Consider the following 9,914-nt stretch of genomic DNA (forward strand, 5'->3'; position numbering starts at 1 on the left):
AAGCTTTAGGGTTTGCATGTACACTATAGGAATGTTGTAGTGCTCAAAACCCATCAGTGGTATCAGAGCCTAGGCTGTTTGTAAGATGAATTGATGCTTAATTGTTCATTGTTTGCTTGAAAAATCGAATTTTTTTGGGTTCTGACTGGCAGACTCGCCGAGTCCAAAAATGGACTCGACGAGTAGGTCCTACTCGACGAGTTCCATTGTGGACTCGACGAGTCCAAGGATCTGTTGCCGGATTTTTCGATTTTTCCACCAGATTTTGTTGAGGATAATTGCCAAAACTCGTTTTTATTGCCTAAAATCGATTTTTTATGTTTGGAATGATTATCCTTGTCAAAATTGATGGATTTGGTTAAATATGGATAATATAGGATTATTATTAGTAAATATTTGACCTAGTAAGTTTGGAAAAGTTTCAATTTTCACCCCTTAGGTTTTATAGTTTAAATTTGAACTTTAAAAGTTTTAGTTTTGAAATTTAAATAGTTAAACCCTAATATTTTTGAAAGGTTTCAAAATTTGTCCTCAAGTTTTGGAATTTAAATTTTTTGATTAAAAGGTTAATTTGGAAATATTTAAGTTCTAAACCCTAATGTTTTTTGAAATGTTTCAAAACTTGCCCTCAAGTTTTGGAATTTAAATTTTTGATTAAAAGTTTAATTTTTGAAATTTTAAATTCTAAAACCCTAGTTTTGAAAAAGTTCGAATTACACCCTTATGGTTTTATTAAGTTAATTAATAGTATAATTAAAAGAGAGTTAGTAAATCCATAATGATATGATTTATATTTAATTAAATTAAAAGTGTAATTTATAAAATTAAACCACCTAGTATTTTAAAAGTATAAAATACACCCTATACTATATATAACATTAAAAGTCTAATATTATATATGTATAACTTAAACTGCTAGTCTTACCGTTAGTAGGCCTCATTCACGAAGCTGGTCTATAAGGAGTGTTTAAGGAAATTGCCTATAAAATGGCGATTAAATGGGTATCCACTCTTACCCACCGCACTCTTGACTAGTGGAGGGTCGTTAGCCGAATGGGTAGGATAGGGCAAACCCCTCTCCTCATTAAAAGTATAATGAATAAAGTAACTAAATGTTTTTACTAAATTCCCAAATCATAGTTACTTTAGGAAAAAGTGAAATCGATGCAATTCCATGGAATTACACTTTGTACCCTTGTCGAGACAATTAGTGGAGCGTATGTGGTTAACCGACACACTAAGTTGGGTTTGACATTGGTAGCGAAGGATGACTCGATGTTTGTCATAGATCGATGGAGCGTGTGTGGTTAACCGGCACATCGATTAGGTGACTGTAACATTGAGGGCACCACGTACATTCGCATGGTTGTTCACACCTTATTTGTGATCCTCGGCATCCCAGTCACAAATGAAGGGCATAATCGAGATTAAACATAACATTGAAAAGTTCAATGAATCTCAAAAGATCTAGGAGTTTCAATTCATTTAAAACTTAACCTTCTTTTCATGGTGGAAATTGGTAAATCGTCATTTACCTACCTTCAAATGTTCTGCGAGTTGGATTACGACATCCCTCTTCCAATTTGTAGGATATTGTGTTGGGTCCTAGCCTTAATATCTCATTTGGGTGTTTTATTAAGGACTCAATCAACTAAACTTGAATTTTCTCCCGTTTTATAGATGTCAAAGTCTGACAACTATGGTCTTATTAAATCCGTTGGAAAAGGTTTCCAAATGAAGATGATGTTTCACGATTGGATTGTGGAAATAGAAATCATGCTTCTCTTCCTCCACCTCCTCCAATAATTCTCCCTGACCCACGTGTTCGAAGACTTCAAAAGTTCAAGGTCACTCAAGCCCTATTGGCAAAAGACATGAAAATGGAAAGTCTATATGTGCTCATGTCTTGGATAAAAGGTTACATATTGATAGATTGGGATTGTTAGGTGTCGATGTTTAAAGGAAGTTGGCTGTTGACTTGGTTCTTCAGTCAATTCCCGAATCATATGGTAAGTTCATTAGAGAGTACTATATGATGGACCACAATATGACCCTTATTGATTTGACTTATTTGCTTATTGCTGCTAAATCAGAAATGATTTGGCGCACTGGTCAGCAAATTTGTCTGGTAAATCAATATCCCAACCCTCTGTGGGCAATGGTAACATTGGAAGTCCAGAAAAATTTTCTCTACGCAATAGAAAGGCTGAGTCTGAGATAGTCCCGTGTACCATTCCATAAGAATCCATGTGTTTCTACTGCCAAAAGAAGGGGCATTGGTTACAAAGCTACCCTGACAGCTGAGAGATCTAAGAGATGGGAGAGTCAAGATGGATGACTCTGCTTCAGGTAAAATTCACTATCTAACTCCATTAAGTTCCTATTTGGAGATTCTTAATACATGATGTGATAAGATTACATTTCGATGTTTTGAAGGATCAAAGAAAGGAAAGGAAGCTTAAAGGAAGGAGCAAGCTGAGTCTGATCGCGAAGAAATGGATTTCGATCGCATGATTCAAGGATCAGATATTAAAGCTACTACTTTAGGGTTAGGATAGATTGCTAAGTAATATTTGCATAGTTTTTCATTTGTAATCGCGTTGTAAGGACAATATTTTTCCGCAATAAAATAAATTTTGATTTATCTTATTTATGTTTCCTTACGATGGATTTTATGAAAAATTGGTGTTTGAATGGTTCTATTGTTAGCAATATTGTGAATGGATTTGATTCTTAGTTATGTTATTTGTGGAAATGTCATAAATTTACCAAATGAGAAAAGTTTATCATCACCCAAGTTTCAATTGGACAGAAACTTGGAATCATGCAACTGGTATTGTGTGATGAATAAAAACCTTCGTATTTGGGAAATGGAAACTAATTCTTTGTTCACATAAGTATGTGAGTCAAGTGAAGGACTAGGAGATCTGGTACACAATGTTGTGCACTGGTCAAGTCCACCACAAAGAACGATAAGTTTATTCGTCATGATTTACTAAAAGTCTAGTAAACGTGATTATGCTTACAAGATTAAGTGTAATTCTGAATCATTGAAAAGTTTCAATGAATAGCAGAACAAATAAGAAGAATCAATTAGGCAGAAAGATAAAAGTTTCTCCAATCTAAGAAGAAGGGAGAGTACTTTTGTATCGTGTTTTATGATCGTCTTGGTTATTGTAGGAACCATATTACAATTCGTCCTCTAAGGATACCTTAGTGCAGTAGTTTGGCTAAGAAGAGGAATGGTGAATTGTAGAAATGGTTAAGTCAATAAGATGTATCGCACTTCGTTCCAATATCAAGTCTTAGAGTCATACTCCAAGACTATGAATTGAGTGACATAATATTAAGTAGGAATGTTCTACATTTGCACATTTTGGTAAGTTGTGATGTCTTGGATAAGACAAAGACCAGCTAATACCAAATTGTGTGTACGTTTGTCTTGATAAAGACATACACTGAATCTTGAATATTTATTTTGTCAAGAAATGTTTCTCGACAAGAGAATCTTATATGTCAAGAGGTCAGTGGGAGTCTAAAGATCTTGAAAAGTTTCAAGAAGAAATCAAGAAGTAAAACTATTAAACACTAGCACACGACTTGAGGATTGTAACCTATCGTGTTGACAAAATTTTATTTCTGTGCCAATCCAGTTGAGTGATTATGCATATGAGTTACACGAGTTCTCAATTGAATGCATAAGGGCAAACACCTTGATCAATGAAAGTACATTGACTGGCATAGGTGAGCTGCTAAATAACTTGGAAGCAATGGTGGGACCCTTGATGGCAAGAAATTAAGAATGAACAAGTTCTGTCCATAAGAGGTTGAATTTGTCACGAACATTATCTTATGATTATGGTTATGACAGATTCACATGGATAGGAACACATACACCATAAAATCTAAGTGTCATAAGGTTTCTCTCCTTCATGAAAATGATTGTGAGGAAACACTTTCACTAAGAGAGATTTTAAGGAGATAGCGATTATGTAAATTGCATTCTCAAATTCGATTATGATTACGGCATCCCTTTTCATAGTTCGAATTGTGAGATTTGGCAATTAGTTTGAACAATCGAGACTTATTGCTATAAGTTCTGGAATTGTTTAGACACACATGTGAGCTGTCTAAAGTAAGGTGTATGAGTTTGAGATGCTTAGATAAAATCTTATCAAAGCATATCGTATTAAAAATAATGAACTTTGGAAGTCAATAAGTATTGTTTTCTAGAAGTTTAGCTGGTTTCTGAATACGAGTCAATGCTAGTGGGAGCATAAATGTTATGCTGGTATGGATATAATCATCATGTTAGTGGGAGCATGATCATTATTTTAAGTATTGCAAGTTGGAAATATTAATTATAGAAAAACAAAAGTTTCACTTTGCAAAGTTGCAGGGGTTGAAAAGTTATTTTTGCTGTAATTAAGGGAGAGAATGTGTTATACTTCGTTTCAAATCTAAAGGTTTAGATCGAGAAATTTTAGTCAAATTTAGTCAAAAAGATATATGAATGTTATGTTGAAAGGATTCAACGTAAGAAAATTCTATATATATAGAAATATTTGTTGCGTTCTCACACTCGATTATGATTACGACATCCCTTTTCATAGTTCGAATCGTGAGAACATGGCAAATAGAAATATTATAGCAAAAGACTGGTAAAGTATCATGTCATTGTAATATTCGACCGTTCTAAAATTTTCCGAATGCTTAGGGCATTAAGAAGGAAAGAGGACTAGAATAAGATTTGACTGAATTAGTTAAACAACTGTCAAGGATAATCTAAAGTTCGCCAAGGATTGGTCGCTTGTGAACAGTTGGAAATATAGTAATGGAAGGACCATATTGACATTATTATTATTAGATATGATTCTATTAATAATGAGTTGTCATATGGAAAATATGGAAATGTTTCCTTATTGGGAGTTGGATGTTAAGAGTTTATGTGTAGATTAGAAAAACTTTTATGCAAGAAGGATGTTCAAAGGAATGTACTTTGAATGTGAGACTTCATGTCTATGGAATTGTCTTGTAACAATCTCCAATAGAGCATTTTGTAATTTCATTGGCCGAGTCTTGGTGACTTTTGTGCCATGACATTACGAAAGGACTGTTGCATAAAGTATTAGAATCTAACATATTCTATAAGTGGCAAGAATTTGGTATTCTTACACTTGTGGTAAGGATTGGGAATTGTAAAATGAGTGTGATTGAAAATGTTATTCAATTATACTATTTCACAGAGCAAGGACCATAAGTAAACATAGTGTGCATGCTAAGAGCATGGGACAATTGTCGTTATAATTCAAGTAAGAAGTTGATTACCCGAAACAACAAATAATGAGTAATCAATATGGTGATTAAATAAAAGTGTTTTATTTATACTCAAACGTTTGGGGCCATATAAGATTAGTATTATTCTTGTATTTAAATTTGCATGTTTTGACTTCCTAAATAATTGAGTTATTTGAGAATAATCGAATTATTTGAACGTTCCACAGTCGCTCATACTTTGGGAGTACGTATGAAAGAAGATTGTCATGAATTGGTGTGTAGATTGTCTAAAGTGTATTAGACATAGCAAAAGTTTGCGACAACGTTCATGAGTGCTTACGAATATGATTTGAGCATTGGATTAAACCCACGCTCACTTGGATCACTTCATGGATTTTATCACGAGTGATTGGTGAGACGATAATATCTTATATTCTTGAAACCGAGATGTGTGAGTTGTATCTTGCGAATCGGGTACACATTGATAATATGTAAACGCACTAGTAACTTGGTGTTATAAAACATATTGTTGTGTGTGATTCGGTGAGTGAGTACAAGCGAGCATTGAGTCGAAGTTTATCCGTTCCTTTTACCCAAAGTGGGATAAAAGCGATATCTGTAGGCCCCTCGATGATTTAGTGATGACAAAGGAAAGTGCTCGGCCGGGCCATGGCTGATTTGACTTGTTCAATTAGTCAGTCGTCATAAATCAGAAATCGGGAAACAACACATAGACTGAGAGAATGATTTCAATCCATGTCTCACGTCTATACGATATCTAGAATGGAGGAATATATGATCCCTTATCTAAAGGACGCGTATCTGATAAGATCAGAGTTGACAGCGACTTTCGAAAGCTACGATTACGGATCATGATCTGAAGTCATACGCAGAATAGTTATTAAACTTATCCAAGTGGGAGACTGTTGGATTAGTGTCTAAGTCCATAACTATTTTGGTATGTACTTGACCCGATGGTGCATGGTCCTTTTGGGTTGCCTTCACCAAAGAAACTTGATAGGATGAATTATCGAGAGAAAGGATTAATTATGATTTATTAATATATTATGAGAATAATATATTAAAGGAGAAATCATATTGTTTAATTAATATTAGTCAATAATTAATTAAGAATTAATTTTGTGGCTAAAAGAGATTAATTAAACTTAGGGGACTAGAACTGTCAATTGTGTGATAGTTGAATATTGGGCTAATGGACTCCATATTAGAGGAGTGGACGAATTCTATGGGGAAACCCATTAGAAATCGTCCAAGGCCTCTAAAGGAGGAATCCATGGGTTGCTTAGGGCCTAAGCAGTCAAATTAGGGTTTCCTTGTTAGATAACCCTAATAGCCTCACCACCCCTAGGGCACCAAAAACGTGGACAACTGATTCCTTAGGGGTTCTAGACGTTTTTGAGTGCCTCCTCTCTTCTCCTTCTTCATCCACTTGCTCTTGGTGTTTGTGAGCCATTAGAGGAGTGACATTTGTGACTCTAAGCTTTTCAGAAGCCAATTACAACAAGGAATAGATTGGTATTGCTACATAACAATCAAGTTAAGATCTAAACCCTATTCTTATGTTTATATTGATTATCACATGCTAGATCTAGGGATTATGGCTTTGGATGATTATTGCATGTTCATTAGACAAACTAGATCCAAAGCTTTAGGGTTTGCATGTACACCATAGGAATGTTGTAGTGCTCAAAACCCATCAGTTAGTGTGCCGGTTACCCACACACGCTCCACCAACGACTTGGTAAGTTACAAAGTGTAATTTCATGGTTTAGCACCAATTTCACATTTTCCTAAAGTAACTAAGATTGGGAATTTAAAAAAGTTTAGTTACTTTATAAATTTCATTATACTTTTTAATGAGGATTATAGTCCTTGTCCTACCCGTTCGGCTAACAACCCTCCACCAGTCAAGGAAGCGGTGGGTGAGAGTGGACACCCATTAAGCTGCCATTTTATAGGCAACAACCTTATACCGCCCTTATAGACTGACTTCGTGAATGAGGCCTACTAACGGTAGAACTGACTTGCTCTTATACATACATATATATATATATATATATATATATATATATATATAATTAACTTATAATACTATAAAGTATAAGGGTTGAATTTTAACTTTTAAAACTCTAGGGTTTGGAATTAAAGTTTTCTAAAGGACTTTACAAATTCCAAAACTTGAGGGCAAGTTTTGAGACTATTCAAAACCTTTCATGTTCATAACTTATGGGTTTAATGGTTTATTAAAATGAAGAATCTTCACTTTATGTTACCTATGGCTCTTTAATGACAATTTAAAGAAGTGACTTTTGGTAATCCATAACTTGAGGACAAATTATGGACTCCATCAATAGGCATCAAGATCAAAAATTACACTAACAAACAATTTGCAAATAATTCCTATGATCTTCTAAAACTCACAAGTATGAACATTCATATCAACAATTTCAAGAATCATATAAACACATATAAAACTTAAAATTTTGATAATAACCATTGTAAATGGATTAGAATAATCATTACACCATCAAAAACAAGGTTTATAAGTCCAAAACAGTTTAGGGTAATGATTCTAGTCCATTTACAGCAGCAAAACTCGAAATTCTGCACATAGGGGCTCCTACTCGCCGAGTGCAAGAACCTACTCGACGAGTAGGATGCATTTTCACTTGGACTCGTCGAGTTCCCCCATGGACTTGGCGAGTTCACTGACCAGTTAGCAGAAAAATCGATTTTTTCAAGCAGATTGCATCAAATAGAAAGAAAACAAGCCTGGGCTCTGATACCACTAATGGGTTTTGAGCATTCTAACACTCCTATGGTGTACATGCAACCCTAGAAACCTTGGATCTATGTTTTCTCTAATATTCATGCAAATTTGATTTTCCAAGGTTTTCATCCTATGTAGCATGGCATGGGGTACTTGTAATATAAAAACTAGTAGAATGACATACCTTTTCTTGTAGCTTGGATTCCTTAAGACCTTGTGAGCCTAGCACCCCAAATGTGATGCCTCAAATGTTTCTCACAACACCTACAACTCTTCGAATAACTTGAGATAAGAACACTTTGATCACAAAATCGGCTAGCCCTCCTAGTCTTGTCTTAGTGGCTGATTTTACTCCATATGAGGTTCTTTATATAGCGTGTCACATGTAGGGTTACACCTTGTAAACCCTAATGTGCATGGCTTTTCATTTCCCCCATGATCCATGAGTTACAACCTCCATGGAGCATCCATAGAGCACCCAATGGGTCGTAGCCCAATCTAGTGAGTCATGAACCATAAGCCCACTACATAAGAATGAATGATTTACATAACCAATCCTCATATATTTAATTAGTCTCTTTTTGATCACAAAATTAATTCGAAATTAATTCTTGATCAATACTAATTAAATAATTCGATTTCATATTAATATATTAGAACTTATAATATATTAACAAACCATAAGTGGCCTTTTTCTCATTATGTCTATCCAATTGTTGAGATGCCGAGCAACCCAAATGGACCATGCCAAACCGGGTCAAGTATATACCAAATATAGTTATGGACTTAGACACCTTATCCAACAGATAATATCATATAAGTCTTCAAACCTAGATATATGAGTTGTTGACTATGAGTTGGTTGTACATTGATAGTACGAAAACGCATCGGTAAGTCGGTGTTATAAAACGTGCTATTGTGTTTGATTCAATGAATAGTTAGTACAAGCATATGAGTCGAAGTTTATCTGTTCCATTTTATCCTAGGAGGATTAAAAGCGATATCTTGGGCCCCTCGATGATTTTGTTTTGACTTATGTGTCGGCCCCGGTCAGAACTAAATTGATGTGTTCAGTTATGTTCTATGTCAGACGAATCGGGAATCGGGAAACAAACTGCTGGACAATAAGTATGACATTTTTCCATGTATTTTTCCAACTGATATCTTGAGAATAGAGGATTATATGATCACTTATATAAAGGACGAGTCACAGACTAGGTCAGAGTTCGACAAATGCTTTTGAAAGCTTACGATTGCTAAGTCGGATCCTAAAGTGTATAAGCAATAATAGTTATTATACTTATCCAATTGGGAGACTGTTGGATTTGGTGTCTAAGCCCATAACTATAACTGGTATGTATTTGAACCGATTGTAGCACGGTCCTTTTGGGTTTCCTTCACCAGTGCAATTTGATAGGATGGATTTTGAGAATAAGGTTATTTATGGATTATTAATATATTACAAGTTTAATATATTAATATGGAATTATTTAATTATTATTGATCAAGAATTAATTTATTAATTTTGTGGTCAAAAGAGACTAATTAAATATATGAGGGATTGATTATGTAAGTCAATCATAATTGTAGTGTGGGCTAATGATCCATGATTATGGGCTAAACTAATCCATGGATAGTCCATGGAGGTTAAACCCATGGAGCATGAGAATGTGGAAAGTCATGGGTTATTAGGGTTTACCAAGTGTAACCCTAGCATGTCCAACACTATAAATAGAGCCCTCCATAGACCAAAATCGGTTGCACCTTCTATTGAGATAAATAGATTATTCTCTTAATTCATCCTCTTGCATATTGGTGTTTGTGAAACATTAGAGGAATCACACTT

The sequence above is a fragment of the Lactuca virosa genome, chromosome 5 (genome assembly GCF_052849685.1).
Source record: "Lactuca virosa cultivar CGN04683 chromosome 5, Lactuca_virosa_CGN04683_v6, whole genome shotgun sequence".
NCBI lineage: Eukaryota > Viridiplantae > Streptophyta > Magnoliopsida > Asterales > Asteraceae > Lactuca > Lactuca virosa.